Source organism: Falco rusticolus, chromosome 12 (assembly GCF_015220075.1).
Source record: "Falco rusticolus isolate bFalRus1 chromosome 12, bFalRus1.pri, whole genome shotgun sequence".
In the NCBI taxonomy this organism is placed as follows: domain Eukaryota; kingdom Metazoa; phylum Chordata; class Aves; order Falconiformes; family Falconidae; genus Falco; species Falco rusticolus.
This window is the reverse complement of record NC_051198.1, coordinates 24,324,036-24,343,291: the sequence shown is the minus strand read 5'-3', so window position 1 is coordinate 24,343,291 and position 19,256 is coordinate 24,324,036. Positions and strand designations below refer to the sequence as shown.

Genomic DNA, 19,256 nt, shown 5'->3' with positions numbered 1-19,256 from the left:
TCCAACGGAATAAGTGAGATATCTATCCATCTATGACACACATATAGATCTATGTGTTTGTGTGTGTATATATATATCACATCACAGCCAGGGAAAAATTACTCAAGTAGACAACTTGCTTTATGCCACATAAAGAGGAACTTTCTGGGTCAGAAGCGGGCTGTATTAGTAGAATGAAGAAATTACTGAAACTGTAGTATCCCCCCTTCCTTAAGCATAACTCCGTTTATGTAAGGAAGGATCACCAGCAGTAGACCCATGTTAAGTGAGAGTGACCATAGTAACTGAATTATTTCTCAGTTTCTTTACCCATTGCCTAGCAAATAAATTTTCATCAATATGTCAAAATAATATTCCTTAGGAGGAAAAACCAGGCAAATAGATTCAACCTTTAAATGCTGGGGGGTTGGGGCATTTTTGATAGATTTTTTTGTTTCATAGCAAGCAGCATTTGTAGAAAAATACTCAAAGCTGGGGGGAAAATAACTTAGGGACTATGATGGGACTGGCACAGATCTTTCTTGAACTGGTAGAAGATGCAGACTTGTCACGGGGTGTTAATATCTTTAGAATCACATTGAAGTTCACCTGATCTGTAAGTTTGGCATCGCATCCACTAAAATCACTGAGATTCATGTTCCACAGCCTGGAGCTTCTGTAACCACACCTAACTTTTAAGAGTGGCTCATTTTGACATTATAGTTCAAAATGTTTGGGTAACCCAGGCATGGTAAGCCTGTGATTGATTATAATACTTGATGCTTAATGAGTGAATTTGATCTTTTCATCCAAGGGGTATCAAATACATAAGCCCTACTTTCATACCTAAAGCCTTACTTTTCATACTTTCATAAGCCTGTTTCATATGGCAACTGAGGCACGGAGAGAGAAGTGACTCTCCTAAGCCCAGGTTCCCAATGTTATGTTGGTGATGGATTTAGGAATACAGAGCAGGCTGCATGCACCTGCTGCATACACGTTGTAGCCTCATAAAGCCCATGCATTTTACGATGCCTTCACATACTACTAAAACCTTGTTCCAACTGTTTCCTTGAGAGCTTTGTGACACACTTTCATTTAGTGGCAACTGCAATGCTTCATTCATCAAATGTCTATAAAGCTTATACCTTATGGTCACCCATATGAGGACTGGAAGACTTTGTCTTTCCAGTACCCACATAACTTCTTGAATGTTAACTCCTGTATTGGTGTGTATAACAGTGGAATTACCTGAAATGGGCTGCAATTGCTCTTGCATAGCAATTTGTTGCACTGAGGCCACGGGGAGGAAAACTAGCACCCTGTGCATCCTCTGCAGCAGCACAAAGCTGAGAGAGAAAAAACGAGGTGTAGTGGAAACTAGTGAAGGGTCTTTTTTGCTGGACTTGTACCTAAAGAATTGTTCCAAGAAGCAGCATATACTGCTGGAAAAGAAAAAATAGTTTCTGGATGTTAGCTCTGGGAAGCCCTGGTAACTTAGACAGCAATGGGGTATCCTATGCATACACGTAGGAATTGTAGAGCAACAGCCTCCTAACAACGGAAATTAATACACCAGTCTCTTAAAAGTCATTAATCATATGAAAGAGGAGGGGGAAAAAAAATTGTCAGGCAAAATCCTGTATCCTACCATGCATCTGGCTGTCACAAGTAAGGTTTAGGAATATGGTTTTACATTAACAGCTATTAAATAATTACTGTGGCCATGCTTCTCTTTCGCTGTAGTCTTAACTGAACACCCCTGTCCCAAGGGCTCAGAGCAGGGGCTGAGATGGCTGTTCAGGTTGCCTGCAAGCCTGACAAACATAGGGACCTAGCACGGGGATCACCTGAAGTTCTCAGGATGGCTTCAGAAGGACTTGGATGGGGTGTTTGTGAGTTAGTGTCTCTACTTCTCAGCAGAAATCTAGTAGCAAAACATTATAGTGAGGTGTCCTAACTAGTAAAATTACTCTACTGCAATGAACGGTACCACAGTATCCAACAGCACAGTGAAGAAAATTGCCCTCAGTAAAATTACCTTGGTTGAAATAAGTGAATAGAGAAAATATTGACACAACTAGACTCTGGGTAGTGCATATGAAGAGTAGTATTAGTCAGCTAGGAAAATCTGGTTTGGTATAAGTCTCCCTGACGTTTCTTTTAATTCTCCTGTACCTAAAGTGAGAACTGGCTTCAGTGGAAGGGAACCTGAAGAATATGTCCAGCACTGATGTTTTGCATATGCCTTGCAGCATGCTGGCGGACGCAGGCACTAACGTACTCAACACCAGGCTGAAAATGTTCAGCCACTTCAGAGGCACGCTTAGCCATCTCACGGGAGCAGGCCGATGGGGATGCAGAGCTGTTCACAAGGAAGCAGTCTCCCGACGTTAGCTTCTCCGTGCCTTCCCCCGCAGCAGCCCGTTTGCGGGGTGCACGGGCTCAGCAGCCTGGCTTCTAAGCCCTGCCACACCTGGCTGGGCACCAGCTCCCTCCTGCCCTGCCTGCTGCTCCCTGTGCCAGGCGGCGATGCAGGTGGCTGCGTCTGTCCTCTTTTCTTGTCTTTTTTCAGTCGGTGCTGCCATCTGACCAGAGGGGTACTCGGGGAAGGCTGAACCCTTTCGTGACCTATTCGGGCCTATGATTGTCTAGCCCAAAATTGAAAAGACAGTGCTCTGCAGTGGGTCTCCTTGTTTTGGTGAAAATGGTTGAAACTCTGCCATCCAATTACAGAGCAGATTAAACAACTTGCACTACTTTGAAGCATCTTCTATTTTCCATTTCATTATCTACAAGTAGATATACACGCATTTGGGGACTATCCTTTATATTCCTTCTTGAATCTACTAAGGTGACAAAAACAAGACCAAAAATTATCCCTCCTTTACTAAACTTATTTAAAAAAACTCAAAACCAAACAAACCCCAACCCTATTACATGTTTTTATAGAGATTAATATCAATTGGTACATATTTCTTAGATATGACCAGATTTCTAAAGCTTTATAAACTTGATGTTTGTAAGCTATTAACAAACTGTGATTCCATAACGCAATGGAAATACTGTAGCTAAAAAGGAAATAAACAACTTGCCTCCTTGGCAGAATTATCATTACCCTGCATGTAGGAAAAGCTGGCTGCCTTTGCTGCAATTACTGCTGTACTTTCTTCTCAGGAAATCCCGTTGTTTGACACGCTCCCTGCACAATCTTTTTTGTAGGGTTTTTGGATGCAGGAACTTTATCTGATGCAATGTTTTGTACAGCACTTAACAAACTTACCATCTTACCCTGAACAATGCTACTATGCTATAAATACCTAAGGAGAACACATCTCTGGTAGCGTAAATCCAGAGCAGTTACCCTAATTTTTGTAGAAATTGCTCTGCATTGACACTGGGGCAGCTCGGTTGAGCCTGACAGCAGCAGGTCTCTTGCCCTGCCTTTTGTGGCACGAGACGAGGACCTGGGACTTATTTCTGCAAAAAGTTGAGCACATGTAATCCTGCTAACATCAGCTGGAGAGGAGAGCATGCAGCTCCTGGCAGCAGCAAGCCTCACTAACTTCTGCACTACCCAGAAATTAGTTTAAGAGTCTCAAAATTGTCATTAAAATTCCAATTGTTTCCCTTCGCATTCAGGCATCCACCCGTGGAAAAAACACCTATGGTGTAACTTCTCCCCCTCTCCCTGGGGGTGGCACGGGGAGATTGGCTCATGAGGAGGATGGGAAGGTTGCAGCCCTAATGGTGACTGAAAAGACAGAGGCAAGAAAATGAGCTTACCTTGCTGCCCCAAAGTTAAGCAGTAATCCACATGGCTCCAACGCTGACATATGTAATAACGTGGTTGTAGGATTTAATTGCTAAAGATTTTGCATTGGTACTGCTTCTGTCTTGGCTACATAAATATTTATAACTTTTTGTTTTATTGCTATTGCTATGTAATATGACCAAAATGTCACGGAAAAAATGCAGTTTCTCCATTTTTTTTGTTAGAAATTGAAGACCTGATCCCCGGCTAGCATAAATTGGTGTGACCCCGCAGATTTCACAAGAGCTGTCAGCTCTCACTGGCTGTGTATCTGGTTTCTGGTTTGTGGCTCTGACCAGCTAATTACTGAATAAGACTTCACCACACCATGACGTTCATATATAGTCATGGAATTCAGGGCTCTGACTGGGGTTAAGCAGTTAAACGTAAGTAAATGTATTGGTCTGTGGAATAAGATCTTTTCACTTTTTTTCTCGTTTTCCACCATGAACAACTGGATTGGAACTGGCCCCCTCTCCTTCCCATTGGCCTCTTGGCCACCTGCTATAGGTCTGCACGTATAAGAGGAAGGATGGGTTCAGTATCAGCACATTTCACTAAGGACTCTAGAAACTAGCACCTTTCACGCACACCAAATGAGCTAAATTACAAGGGAGTGTTTCCAGCAGGCATTCCAGGGCTGTGTACACAGCCTGGGAACCCGTGGTCCGACAGGCTTTGTCACCCTGACTGATGCTAAGACAGTCCTCCTTACGTGCTTCCGCGCGCCATTTTCTACCTATATCTATTACATCTTTGCAAGTACAGCTTTTTGTGTGTGCCTGGGGATGTACTTACGCATTTTGAAAAGTCAAAGACTCGCTGAACTTTTAAAGCTGGATAATGTCAATGTGCTTCAAGCAGGGTCTAGAAGGAGTTGAGGTAGTTGAGGTCCTTCAGTTCAAAATTGTTTAAGATCCGATATTGACCTATTCATCTTTTGACTTAACATGCCAGGTGAAGTTCTGCAACCTCAGGGAAGACTTAATTCATACAAAGAGTGTTGGGGTTCCCTAATGGAGTGTCACAGGTGCTTTCTTCTCAACTGCAATGGTATCAGTTCCTCTGTCTTTTTATAAAACATAGCAGTTAGAGAATTCAAGTTCAGGGATGAAGGGTTTCATGTTTCCTCTTCTTCTACTCTATAGACTATTCTATGCATAGGCTTCTTCCGCTCTTCCTTTTGAAGCTCTACCATCAGCTTTTAAGGTTATTCAGGCTAGAGAAAAGCAGCAGCAGGGAGCATGGCTGTAGCCTCCTGTGAGAACACTGAATTATGTGGGGTAATCCTGGATCTCTGGCTTCCAGGACTTCTTTAGCACTTATACATTAAAATACATTCATGCGCTTCTGAGAATTCCTGAGATATGACCTGAATCACAGATAGAGCCTATCTGCCATTAAACGCAACACCTTCTTGGCAGCCATTCCTCTCCTGAAACCTTTGGCTTTGAGATCTGTTTTGGAAAGGCATGAGGAATTTTGGAAATCTTGTAGTCAGTACCTGTATCCCCAGGAATCAGGCCCATCATGTACGGTTTTGTACCCATACTTCCCCAGGATGCTGTACGTACATCGCACGTACAGCATGGTTGCTTAAGTGTGGACTGTTAGCTGCTGGTTATTTTAATATTTGTGTAGCGTGCGAATGGGAAAAGGGTTTAGATTCTGTTTGTTTTTTAAATAACTGCATTGGCAGTCACACCATCCATAGTGTTTACAGAATGCCATGTGTGTGACTGATTTAAACGGAGAAGAGCAGGTATCAGGCATGGCTGAGCGTGTTCCAGAGTGGGTCCGGAGCAGGTCAGCCTTGCACCGCAGCTGGCTGCCAGGGCATGGGAAAAGGTGCTGCTTAGCACTCTCCACTTTGTCTGCTACATATGTGCAATGTTACTATTCGCTGCTGGCACTTCAGCAACTTTCGCCTGTATCGAGCAAGCCAAATTCTGATCCGTGACTTAAGAGTTGGTCCAAATCCCTCTGACACCAGGCCTGATTCCTGTCAGAAGCCAGCCTGCAGGAGCTAAAAGGTGAGCTTGCTCATTCTGAGCAGACCTGGATCTAGGTGAGGGCCCCACCCCGAATCCTGATCTCTGATAAATTAACTTTTTAACATTGCATTACCGCTAGCATTCAAGCCAAATGTCTATGCAGGTATTTATGTTCCAACAGCCAAATGCAAGCTTTTCTTTATTATTTTTTTTCCCCATTTTATAAGTATGTTATGTTTTACAGACGTGAGTAACTCATGTGGGATATCTTTCCCACAGAGTAAAACCAATGTAAATTCACATGACTCAGGGATTTGTTTCAGTGCTCATGTATAAACTCTCATTAGAAATGATTACGCTTGAAGATCAAAAGAAAAGTACACTCGCTTGTATTAATGTTTAATGCATAATTCACATTGTTAGAACAAAAAACAAAACAGTCCGGTGGTTGTTACGACAAATATTAAACATTGGTGCTACTAACCAATCCCATAGAGGATCCTTTCATTTCATTGTATGGCTGTGCGCTGAGATTTCCTCTTGCGCCTGTGTGCTGTCGTCTCAGGGATTTAAGACACCTTCCCCACTGGATGAGTAGCTCCCCTTATGACAGCAGCGGGGAAGAGCCAGGACACCCCACCACTGCAGGTAGCTTGAGCACTCAGGGACCTCTTAGCAGAAGCAGAGTGTAAGATGTTCTAATTAATTGTTTAAATAAGTGGGATTTCAGATCAGGCATGCTCCTATATGGTCCAAAACTCTCACTGCCTTCAATCTTCGTCTAGTTGGAGCCTTAATATCAAGACTAGACCCACAGTCAAAGTCACCCAGCATGACAGAATTCAAGACCAACTTGGTTTCTTGTTTTACGTTTATTTGTGTTTTACCTTCTTTAGTCACTGCTTGCTTTCTTACCAGAAAGCTTCTGGCTTAAATAAGCAGGTTTGGTGTGAGGGAAGCGTATGTGAAATCCATTCCCTATCTCCCCAACCAAGACCAGCACAGGTTAGAAGCGCTATGCCTGTAATCACAAATTGAGCTTAGGGACACGAATCCTACGTGTGGCACCACTGCCTGTTACATGGAGTAGCAGGGCTGCTGCATCTGCGTAAAGGGAAGCCCCCTGGGTACCCTCTGCCTTCCCACATCACAGCCTTTCAAACAAAGTAGGAGCAGGGGGTTTATCTTCATAACTTTTATTGGCTTTTCCCATGTCAATGTTTAAAGGGCCTGCAATTTGTACCATCTAGCTTTTGTATTTATTTTTTCTCCAAAAAAAATGGCTGTTTTACTACTTAGGCTTACATCATTTCTTTCTCATGTAGGTTTGTTTTGTTGTGGGTTTTTTTTTTCTTCCTAATAAAAACTCCAACAATCAACCTTAAGTTTATTAAGTTTAGGACTCTTAATTCATGTCAGAGAGTCACCTCTCTTCCTAGGGAGGTCTGTGGCACAGAATGAGACCAAATGACACGTGACAACTTTTTGCTTGGCACAAAATTGCAAAAAAAAAAAGAAAAAAATATTTGTTACGTTCTCATTATAATTTTGGTAACCTTCCTGTACGCTAGTGGGGACACAATACACCTGACTCAGAGCAGAGCAGCTGCCAGAGTTTCAGGTAGGCTCCTCCCGATTCAGATCTCTGCAAGCAAACTAGTAAGTTTATTTTTATATAGAAATATATAGAAATCTGTTTTTCAGGTGCCTTCTGAAGGCCCTGCTGTCCTGCAAACCCTTCTGTGCAAGTCCAAGAGGTTCCTCATTTAGGAACTAATACAGCTGAATCAGAATGGGTGCTATTGCTTGGAATGGTATGCAGTGGAGGTACAAATGGGTCACAGGTGTTTTAAGAGGGCAGAGGACAGCTCTGGGGTTTGTTTTCATTGTTTGTAACAACCTGCACTAAATATTTACCTTTGAGAAGCTGGTAACTTTCTCCAGCAAAGAACCTACGGCCCACTTTAAGGCAGTTGAGAAGGGACTCATACATGCTGGTTACATTGTTTATTTTTAGTGGAGGGCACATGGCATCGCTATCCTGGAACTAATAATAAACATGTAGCTGTTGTGGGGTTTTTGTTGGGAAAGAAAAACCTGTAATGAATTAAAATATGCTCACCAGGAAAGAAGTAGGTCAAACGCTGGGCTAAATTAACCTCATGTTATACAGAAAGAGTAGATTCTGTCTGTTTCACATGCGGGACTTTGGACTTGTCTCCACACCAAATTATTCCAAAACTCTTATTAGGTACACTGCAGTAATTACTTTCGACTAAACCCGTGTGTAGACAAACCTTAGGCCAGCGTAAGAATTCATTTTCTTGAATTATCTTAATCCACTTTGAAAGTGGATTAAGCGAAACCAGGAAACAACTCCGTCTTCCAGAATGAATAAGCTATCTGAAGCAGTTCTGCTTATATTCGCAATTGAACCTTATTCCAGCATAATATTCCTGGGCTGAGAGGCTCTTAGGATATATCTACATAATAAATGAACGTGTGATTACAGACATTAACCAACCTCTCCTTTACTCTCACTGGCATGGGTAACCACAGTAATGAAAGATGGTAGCAAGAGACTTCAGCACAGCCTGTTAAGTGGAGCATGCATGCAGTTGGTTGTGAACAGCCATCCGCTGAAATCAGCCTCATCACACCCCTCGCTTCAGACACAACTCACGTCCCTTAGACTAATACTGGCGTTGGGAATGCCTCTCTGCATCTCTGGTGTGTATGCGCACCAAAAATTGCATATGCGATAGGACTGCGTAGCTGAGCTAAATGGAAAACAGCTGAATTTAACTTCAGAGGTTAATCACATTGGAGAAGAAGCATGGCTCACACATTTTTAATATACACACCTTTGACAACCAAATAAAGTGTCAGCTGTGTGACTGCGGAGGCCAAATTAAATATGCTTTAGGACAAGCACAAACTCAGTTGATTTCACTAGGGCTGAATTTAGCTCCACAGGTGAGGTCTTACTTATTTGACTAATACGTGTTTGTTGCCTATCTGCTCATTTATTTTAATGAATTAATGCATTTAATGTTCCTTTAAGTGCATTCCAAAAATAGCAATTTGATTAACTAATTCACCTTTAAAGTGTAACAATCACAACTAAAAATCTTCCTGTTAGCTGAGGTACGGAATAATTGCGAGTAGCATCTCAGGTAGCTATGGCGTACTCTTCATCCTTTCAAACAAGTTCCCACATCAATCAAAGAGCCTCACTTAAAAGCCTCACTTAAAATGAATGGTGAATAATAGACAATGATCAAGTTGTACGCAGTGCTTTTCCAGTCTACCAAAATAACGTATCAGTAACGTACTCTGCTGAGACAGTATAGTTAAGACAGATAAGAATTTAGCCTAAAAAACCAGTTCAAAACAATTCCGAAACAGAAACGAACTTGTCTTTCTAGCCAAGCCAGAAAGCATCTTGGGTAGCTTGGGTTTAAAAGAAAGAAAAAAAAAAAAGTGGTTTCAATTTGGGTTCCTTAAAACGATGCTTAGACTGCACTATAGTCAAAGAAGGATTTATTTTTTCCCCAAACTCTTTTTTCCCATTGCAACAGACAATCTCACCATTCAAAATAAGGTGCTGTTGAGAGCACAGCGTCCAGAGCAACGGAAAAGGTGCACGCCAACTTCAACCCGCCATCACCTCCCTCTAAAAACTACAACAGCAAAACCTGATCTGTAAGGATACCAAGCCATTTTCCCTTTTATTGTATGTAGATGAGGAAAATGAAAGTGGTAATGCTAACGTTTGGGCTGGAGAGGCAGCGGCAGCAGATCGCTCCACGTGAGCCCTGCAAAACATGTCCCACGCCCTGCTGCACGCGCGGGTGGGCAACGCTGCCACTCGCTATGAAACCAGGCGGTGCGAAGCACGACGCACAAGGGGTAAACCTGGCTCTGGGCACTGCTGGGACGCCCCGTGGCCATGGTGTGGGCGTTGCGATGTCCCCACAGCTGGGGATGCTGCTGCGTCCCCGCAGTTCGGGGTGCTGCAGTGTCCCTGCAGCTGGGGATGCTGCGGTGTCCCCCGCAGTTCGGGGTGCTGCAGTGTCCCTGCAGCTAGGGATGCTGCGGTGTCCCCGCAGTTGGCCACCCAGCAGCCCACCTTCGGCCAGCGCACCCAGAGCTGCGGTGGGCGGCTGCTCGCCAGGCGAGGCCTAGCTCTGGGAACGCCTCAGCACGCCAGTCAAGCCCAGCCTGTGAAAGGTCCCCTGAGCTGAGCGGGGCCGTTCACGTGGACTTCACAGGATTTGCCTGTAAAAGCACAAGAACCAGGGGAAGGCCGGTGGCTGGCCCGCGCCCTGTGCCGCCCGCCGCAGGGTGCACGCGGCGGGCCCGGCGCTGCCTGCAGGCCCGAGCGCGCGCTTACCGTGAGGCGTCCGGCCCGCCGAGAGCGCCGCGGGCCCAGCGGCGGGGGGAGCGGGGGATGGCCTCAGCACCCCGCTGGATCCAGCCCGGCTCTGCGCCACTCCGTCGCTCTCCTTAGCAGCGACGCCATTGTGCCGCCTCCCCGTGCCGCGGCCCGGCCCGGGCCCCGGCCGCCGCCACCGCGCCCTGCGGGGGCTGGCCCCGGCCCCCCGGCCCCGGGTCGGAGGAGGCCGGGGGGGCGCGGCGCCGGGCCTGCACGGCGGCAGCGCGCCTCCTGGCCTACCTCCTCTTGCATTTCGGGTGCTTTTTATTATTCTAAAAAAAAAAAAAAACAACTTCCTTTTTTTTTTTTCTTTTTTTTTTGGTGGTGGCGCCCCCCCCCCCCCCCGCCTCCCCCCCCCCCTCGCCGTGGCTCGGCAAATGGCCTGCTGGCGGCTGGCGGCGTGTGCGTGCCTGTGTGTGTCCCCGCGTCCCCTGGGCGAGGTGTCCCGTCCGCCGCCGGAGGACTCGGCCGCCCGCATCCAGGGGGTGGCACCCCCTCCCGCCCCCCGTTTTTCGGTACTTGGGGTGGGGTGGCTTTTTCTTTTGAAGGGTGGGGGGGGGTGTCTTTTTTTTTTTTTTTTTTTTTTTTGGTTTGGTGTTGGTTTTTTTTTCCAGGTGGGACTTGGCGGTGACCGGCGAGGCTCGCCCGGCACTGAATGTCACCCTGAAGGTAAAATGAAAGACACAAAGATGAACGCATGCCTGCGCCCCTCGGCCGCGCCGCGCCGCTCCCCCGCGCCCGCCGGCGAGCGGCCGCCACCATCGCGGGCGGCAGCCCCCGCCGCGCCCCGGATTTCCTGTCCCGGCTTTTTATTTCGCTTTAAAAAAAAAACCAAAAAAAAAACCCTAAAAACCCGCATGCAAAAGAAACGTGCACGTACCCGGTAACGAGCCCAGGAAAACCCGGCCGCTTCCCCCTTCTCCTGCCAAGTTATCATTGAAAACAGACAGGCGGCGTGACGTCCCGGGTCAGGCCGAGTGCGGACCGGCGCTACCAAGGCGGCAGGGAGGCCCGGGAACGCCGCCGGGCCCGGGGCCGCGGGGCCCGGGGCCGCCGCCGCCCGCCCGCCGCCGCTCGCCGCCCGCCGGGCCGCTCCCGCCGCCGCCGCCGCCCTCGCGCCCCCGCCCCGCCGCCGCGGCGCCGCGCGGCCTGCCGCCCGCCGGCGGCCCCCCTCGCCGGCGGAGGTCGCGGGAGCCCAGTTAAAGGAGGCGTGTGTAAAGATTTTGCAATGTCCCTGCATGGTGTTGTAGACTTTCCTAGCAAAGAAACCGGCTTCGGCTTCTTTAAAATCCCCGACGACTCACCTGATTAACCTGCCTGCGGTTCTGAGCTGACCAGGTAAAGCGGGCCCCCCCCTCCCCACCCGCACCGCTGCCGGCTGACATTGCAGCGGGGCATGTTTTTGCGTGGAGACGAGCCGCTGCCAGAAGCGCTCCCCCCCCCCCCCCCCCCCCCCCCCCTTTAGACCTTGCCATTGCACTTGCTCAGAGTCATTACCCACCCCCCCAAAAAAAAAAAAAAAAAAAAAAAAGAGCTTCGTAAAAAGCCGCACAACAGCACGGCCACCCCGGGGTCTAGTGGTTCTTGTCCCCTTGGTTTCAATTATTTCAATTACTGGCCGGGGGTAGGAGGCAGGGGGGAAGGGAGAATGATTTTATTTTTTTTTTTTCCTGTGACAGATCCTGCCCCAGCAGGTTTGCCCCAGTTTCCCCCGTGCAGGGGCCGGGAGGGGCGGGGAAGTGAGGAGGCTTTAGCCAACAAGAGTTTGGGGCGGTGGGTCCGGGGTGGCCTGCGAGCGGGGAAGGGGGACCGGCTCTGGAAGCCGGTGCGGGCCGCGTGGTGCCCGCCGCGGCAAGCTGCCCCGCCGCCCCGGGGAGCCCCCCGGGGAGCCCCGAAGTGTCCCGGCTGCGGCGCGGCCCGGGCAAGCGGCGGGGCCGCCCGCCCCGGCGGCGAGGAGAGGGCGGGGGGGGTGCGGGGGCACGTCCCTCCCCACGCCGCTCATTCCTTCTTGAAACGCTCCTGCGAGCGGTGGGGGGAGCCGAGAGGCCCGGCGGGAGCCCTGTCGCGCCGGGCGGGGGGCAAGCGGGCGCCGGGGCTGCCGTGCCGCTGTCCCCGGCCGGCGGGAGCGGCGGCGTGGCCGGGAACGCGCCTCGCTCCGCCGCGCCCGGGCCCGGGGCCCGCGGGGGACACGCACAACGCAGTCGCACACCAAAGGGCGCGGGGCCGGTCGCCCCCGGGTCAGGAGGGGCGAGGGGAAGTGTGGAAAGTCCACGTGTGCGGGTTCCCCCGGGTGCCTCTCCCGCCGGCTCCGGCCGTGAGGGCTTGGCGAAGTGTGGGGCGGGGGGGGGGGGGCGGTGGCTGCGTGGGACCCGGCCGCCGGGAGGTTGCTCTCCTTTTCATTTGGTATTTGTCCCGCGCATTAATGCTGCGAGGGAGCGGGGGTCTGCAGGTAGGCTTTTGAAGTGCTGCAGGGGAAGCGCTCGGAGCGCTTGGTCTGGTTAATACGGTTCTCGTGATAGCGAAGGAGAAAGGGATGCATGTCGGAGATGACTAAATAATGGGGGAGGCATGTAAAAATGAGTAGAATAGGAAGGAGAGGAAAATGAAGGTGAATGGTAGTGTGGGAAGGCAGGCACTGAGCAGCCTGGGTTGCTCTCCTGTAATTCCCCCCCCCCCACCCCCCGATCTTTTCATTACTATTAAGGAGACAAACAGCAAACATAACCCAACCAAAAAACAGATGACACCCCCACTCACCCCCACACACTTCAGCCTATCATCATTTGTGGCCGGGAGGGAGACCTGAATGCCCTTTGTATAAAACCACCGAAGTTTTTAAGCATTTATTAGCCACCGTCTCTCAAACACCAAGTGTAAAACTTGCCTGATGTATTTTGGCGTTACACCCTGGTTTATTTCAGAGAACCAATGTCCCAGCAGAGCATACCTACCATCGCTCGCAGGACGGGAGTAGTTTACGATATAACCTACGTTCGACTATACATGGTGTGTATGTTGCATTTCCACTGAAAATAGCCAAAGACTTCGAATGACAAAGTGGCTTGCATGGTTATGGTTTTCCTTGCCTTGAGAGCATCAGGGTAGCCGTGGTTCTGCTGCTGGGGAGGGGGGGGGTCTGTAGTGTGAGGGGTTCCATGTCTGTGCGGGAATGTGGCAGGTCTCTTTCTAGAGGACTTTACGGTTTAAAATGTGCTGGGGGGCAGGAGAAGGTAAAGGCGACTTTCAGCGTGCTCATTATCAAAATAAGGAAAACAAATCGATTGCGTTAACTGCGTGTGCAGTATCACAGTTATTCCACAGTATTTTGTCAGAAATAAAAGGTTGCCACTAGAGTCTATATCCCATATCTCGAGCCTGGCACCACTTATTACTGCACCGGTATTTCATATTAAGTGATCTAGAGATATTCATCTTTCATTTTGAATCCTGAATTTGAATCAGCATTAGGATGTCAGGGCTGTGAGATAAGGTATAACAAACTAAGTAGACAGCTGAAGGGCTCCTGTGAAGGTGTTGCTGAGGATATCTTGGGCCGTTCGCAGTAACCTGTTTACAGGACATTTCATTGCAACCTGAATTTCAGGTGAGAGGCTGCCTGGTCTAATGCCTGCGTGTCTGAAACCGTCACGAGTGTCTTTTGCGCTCTAGACCTTCTCCCTGCTTTTCTTGCATACTCACAAAAACTTTTCTGGAAGGTTAGGGTGATTTTCTGATATGAAAATGAAGATGATTTCCTAGAGGAACGTTGCTCTTTGAAACTCGGGTACAGTAGCAACAAAGTATTCATGAGGTTGATTTTTTTTTGGTTCTCTGATGTGTCAGGATCAGTAGTTACACCAGTCTTGTTAATTTCATGTGTATGTTTGATTTATTATATTTAAGGCTTGGCTGTTTCGAGCGTATTTTGCAGCACTGAAGCCGGTTCAAATCAAAATGTGAAAAGATGCATATTGTAACAAGGAACAGTTTTGTAGTGGATCTGCTAATTTTTTGTTTTCTTTTCCTAAAAGCTGTTCCAGGAAAATCATGTGCATTAGTGAGTGGGTGCTAAATGCAGCAGCCACATTGATGAAGAAAATGCTGTTGAAATACTTTGGAATAATAAATAGGATACGTACATGGTCAACCACAAGATAAAATTTACACAGTGTTTTTATGGCTCTAATTGGCTGCATTGTAAACCAAGCTTACTACTCTATTAAGTCATCAGAGTTTTCAATTATTTAAGATTTCTAGTCAAGCTATCTAATATGGTCTTCATCGTCCATATCAGAAAATTATACTGAGGTTGTAATTCCTTGTTGTTGGTATGTGAGAGAGGGCATTGTTGTGGGTGGGGGTTTAATTTTGACTTATCAGGACAATATTACAAAGCATGGATACAGAAAATTATATGGAAATAGCCCCAGTCCTACAAAACGGGGATAGTTCCAGCACTGAAATGTACCTAATACAATTTGAGATCCACTCACTGAGAAACCTTGACAGTATCTGCCTTGCAGGTACCGTGCATTTGGAAATACTATATCTCCATTTAAATGCAGATCTCAGTTTTCTCAGGGGGCAGTTGGCGAATCTTTCGATTGAACCACCGGTACTAGAAAAACTAACTGAAGATTTACCATGAACAAGAGACCCTTTCAAGTCTGCCTTTTTGAAATAACGATTATAAAATTTCCTAATATTGCAATTTTATATTGATTTTGAATGCCTTTCAAAAGTCACAGGAAAGGAGTAGTGTCTTTTGCTCAGGTAGGCCAGTGTTGCAGGTTTGTTTAGCAATCTTAAGATTGCTTTTTTTTATTTATTGTTTTTACGTGGGTATTGTGTTGCATGTGTGTTTCCGTGAAACGGACAGAGCAGTCTTGCTTTGATTTTGACCTAGATTCCTCCTGATTATTCCTACACAGCTAGTACCTGCTATTTCCCACTGTGAAAATAGGAGAACAACTGTTGATGCTATCTTGCTGGGTCTGCGCGGGCAATAGGCACGCGCGTCCAGCAATCTCCCCTCCTCCTCCAAGGCTTCATTAGTAAACAGATAAAATAGTGCTGGCATCCAAAGAGGTGGGGCAAGCCAGTAGTTCCTCTCCTGTGATATTCGTTCTCTCAGGGTTTGATTCAGGGAAGAGAGGGGGAAAAATGCAGGTGGAAGAAGTGATTACATTTCTGGTTCCAGATTTGGCACCCAATTTTGCATGCTTGCAGGGATGAACAGGGCTATGTTTTATCTGAAACTGCTCTCAGATCCAGCTTACCTCCATATCTGCTTGAAACTCATTGCCGGTAGGTAACCCCCTTCCTTAGAGGGGCTCGTCCCATCCAGTCCAGTTTTTTACACTGTTTGCCAGCTCTCTGGTTTGCAGTGTAACCCAAGGGGAACAGGAGCCCCCTGCCTGGGGGTGCAGGCAGCACAATGACCTGCTGCAGGGGAGGCAAAAGATCCCACCTTTTCTGTGCCGGGCACTGCACGCGTTCCCAGCCACTCGGGTCTCCCCACTGTGGGCAGGGGTGCTGCCCAGGGATGCTGCCCTTGACCCTGTGCCAGAGCCTTGCGGTCCTGGAGCTATCACCCGTATTATGCTCACCTGTTAACGGCGTATAACCCGTCAGCCCCAGTACCTTGGAGAGAATGTGCACTTTGGCCTCTGTGCGGAGTTCAGGCAGTTCTGCAAAAGTCCAATCTCGCGTGCGCCAGCCGTTAATGCAGAGCTCCCATTCAGCTTAATTGATATTCCTATAAACATCTGCAGGTTTCTGTTTCTAGTGGAAGCTACAGCTGGGTGGACTTCTTAAATGAATGTTTTGCATATGAGGTTGAAAGGAGAGTCGAGCCTGATACATTAACTTATCATCTGTGTCGTCTCTTGACATCAGTTGGATTTACTACAGCATATATGACAAGGAGATTAGGTGCAAGATCTTCACACACACTCGCTTTTGTTAGCATGTTGATCAGCGGAGATGTTACTTCTCTGAAAACCTTGTTCTAAGTCAAGTCTAGGCAAGCACAAACCTGCGCGTGCATATACAAGTTGAGCAGGGCTATCCTTATAATACAATTTTTTCCTTTAATATCTGAGCAAGATCTCTTATTATAACTCAACCATTAGGGGAAAGAAAATGGAACTTTTCTCAAACAGCTTTTCTGTTGGGGAAATCTAGTGGCAGTTGCTTTGAAGCATGTGTAATTGAGTATCATACATTTATTTTAAAAGGAGACATAACAAGGAATCTAACATGATGTTTTGGAATATATCTTCTCCCACAATGTTCTTGAGGGAAAATGTAAGGTTGCAGGCATCATTTCATGCCCTGTATGTTTTTGAACATAAATCAAAGAAATTGTTGGAGAGTTATAGATGTTCATAGCAACTGTAGCTATAATAAACACATGCAGTATATATTTTCCAAGCTATTTTGTATGGGTGAAAAGCTGAAGCTGGCGTTTTGTATGAACAATTCAACTTAATCACTGAAAATTTATTTCCTAGTTAGGGTGGATTACCAGTGTAGCATGAAGTCGTACACCTTCGTTTAAGTTCATCTGGTTATGAAGCCTTGGTTTAAAATTTGGAAGGAATTTAAATTGGATCTAGACACCTTGAATGAATTATTCCAAACGTCAAATTTATTGTGATGCCTCCATGGCGATATTTACATCTATATTATCACCTATATTGGTTTCAAAATATGCTGGATACTGTAGAGAGCAGATAAAAGACAACAGTATGAAAAAAACAAACAGTTTTGGTTGTACACATAGCACAAAGCGTGAGCATAGGAAATACAGGAAGGAGAGTCGTGAATGATCAGGTAGTGCAGAGCTGCTAATGGGAGCAACAACTAGCTTAGGCATATGAGTTTCTTGAGGATTGTGTTAGTTTTGGTTTAAAGTCTTAACAGATAAAAAGGGAGAAGTGACTTTTATGGAGGAATTTAAATGAGGAGAGCGTAGCCACCCAGTGTGTGAGGATGAGAAAGGTATTCCATATGTTGATGAGGATCCAAATGCATTAAAATGCTGCAAAGAAGATCCAGAAGTCACAGTTAATATGTACATGAATAGACAGGGGATAGGACATGTTCAGGATCTGTCCTGAGATCACACAGGTCTAGTGTTTCGGTCTTAGTATGTAAGCAAAACCCTCAGTGTCTGAATAAAACAGGTAGGATGTATTTCTTGGGGTCTGGCCTTCCAGGTGCTTTCAGGTGTAGCTCCTCATTACTCTGGGTACTCCTGTTGGCTTCAGAGACTGCTAATTAAAACCGATACTGCTTATTGAAAATGTTGAGACTAGCTAAAAGGTGCGACTTCTGGAAGTGTCACTGTGCTTCTGCTGGACTTTGGTTTTATTGCAGTTACCTTCAATCACTCCTTTATCACAAGAGCTAGAAATCTCTTTTTAAAAGAGAAAGCTGGTCTCTTATTACATGGCTTCTGGAAACAGGGTTTAAAAATATAAAACAAATATCCTGAGATTGATGCTAAAACTGAGAATTTGCTCTGTTCTACTTGTTTGTAGTATTAGCCTTAAATGACTGCCTCTTGGTGATGTCTTTGAATTGTAAGACCCACAAGAAGCTTTCTAAATTGTTACAACTGATGGATGTCAGGAAGGCAAGGCATGGCTGATCTTGGCACCAGTGCTAGTTTAGGCTTTGGAAGAGCAGGCAGTGAGGTTCGTTCCCAAGAGCCATCCTTTCCGCTGGGGATGGGGAGAGGTGGGATGGAGACATGCAGCTCTGATATCACGTAAGCTCAGGGTCGGCTTCCCCTTCTTCACTTCTCGCCTAGCTATTGCTCCCTTGTCCTCTCCAAACAGTTTTGCGGTCCTCTCCTGCGTAGCCAGGCTACTTCACCTTGTCCTCTGGAGGTTGGAAATGGGCTTTGAATTGTCACTAATGCTCCCTGCTGGACACAGTGCTGTGAAAACAAAATGCGATGAGGAATCTGAAGGGAGAGCCCAAGGCAGACAGAGTGTCGCAGGTTGAGGTATAGCTGGGAAGACTGTGAGGAGAAAGATTTGGCAATTCCTGCATGTCCCACAATTGGACCTGTGTATACTTTTAAAAAAGAGGGCAGCTGAAGGGGCTGTGTCCTTAGAGCTGTATTGACCCAGCTGTGACGGATGGGATGGGGTTATAGAGGAGAGGTAGGAGAAGTGGGGTCTAACTCAAGAGTGGATGTCCTCCAGCCTTGACATGTGCTGGCTGTGCTCCGTGGGGTAGGACCAGCACTGCTGAATGCGGTCAGATTGCTGCTCTCTTGCTGCCTTCGGAAGCCTCGGCCTTTCTGTGCAGGCTCTGGGGTGTTTAGAGGCTCCTGCGGAGCAAACTTTGTTCACTGAAATCCCTGTTTCCACAGGGATTTTTTTTTTTTTTTTACTTGTGTTGAATTAGCTCCTTGAGTTCCACCTGGCAAAAAGAGCTTGTTTTACTCTGTGCTGAATTTCTAACAGAAAAAAAACCCACAACCTTTCCTGCCATATTATAGTCAAAAGAGTGGTCAAGGGGTGTGAGCAAGGTGTGTGGAGCCCGGGCAGCAGGCTGGGCACCGGGAGCAGGCGGGCCAAGGTCACGGCCCTTCTTATGGCACAGCTGGATGCACAGCCTCAGGTTTTAGTCCTTTACCTTTCCCTGACGCGCCATCCTGCCTTGCAGCTTGAGCAACGGAGGCACAGACGCTGTGCTGCGCTTTTGCAACATGCATGACATGGGATGGTGCCAGTTTAGGCATGGGAAGTTGAGGTGAGGTGTCAGAGGTGACGCAGCCAGGCAGTGAGCCCAACCCTTGTGCTGTCTCTCCAGGGAGAAGCCAGAGGAATCCTGCCGGTGCCACCAACAGGCTCTCCATTTCCTGGTTGTGACACAGCTCAGGGGTGGACAGGCACCTTCTGCCAAAGGAGGGAGGCAAATTTGGGTGGAAGTGCGTGTTGAGTCAGTGTGGTTACCCTGCTATAAATGGGGCTGACCTTTCATCAAAAATAATTTTCATGTTTTCCTAATC

At 47.2% G+C, this 19,256-nt stretch overlaps 1 protein-coding gene and 2 long non-coding RNA genes across 14 annotated transcripts in view; 1 reads left to right on the top strand and 2 right to left on the bottom strand.

The window, feature by feature from the left end:
- ESRRG (estrogen related receptor gamma) overlaps nt 1–19,256 on the top strand; it is a 406,419-nt gene that overhangs the window by 9,161 nt on the left and 378,002 nt on the right. For 3 of the 12 annotated variants that reach the window (XM_037406049.1, XM_037406052.1, XM_037406053.1), the window contains exon 1: nt 11,427–11,563. The exons of 8 other annotated variants lie outside the window; for them this stretch is intronic. The gene's annotated coding sequence lies outside the window, so the exon portion shown is untranslated. Of the gene's footprint in view, nt 1–11,396; nt 11,564–19,256 lie in introns of those variants that run through there. One more of the 12 variants, XM_037406055.1, reaches the window with a different exon arrangement.
- Nucleotides 6,161–10,508, bottom strand: LOC119156380. Its single transcript, XR_005107104.1, has 2 exons — nt 10,184–10,508; nt 6,161–10,068 (listed from the first exon to the last, which is right to left on the bottom strand). It is a non-coding gene; the product is annotated as an uncharacterized LOC119156380 (long non-coding RNA).
- Nucleotides 10,808–11,214, bottom strand: LOC119156378. Its single transcript, XR_005107101.1, has 2 exons — nt 11,106–11,214; nt 10,808–10,888 (listed from the first exon to the last, which is right to left on the bottom strand). It is a non-coding gene; the product is annotated as an uncharacterized LOC119156378 (long non-coding RNA).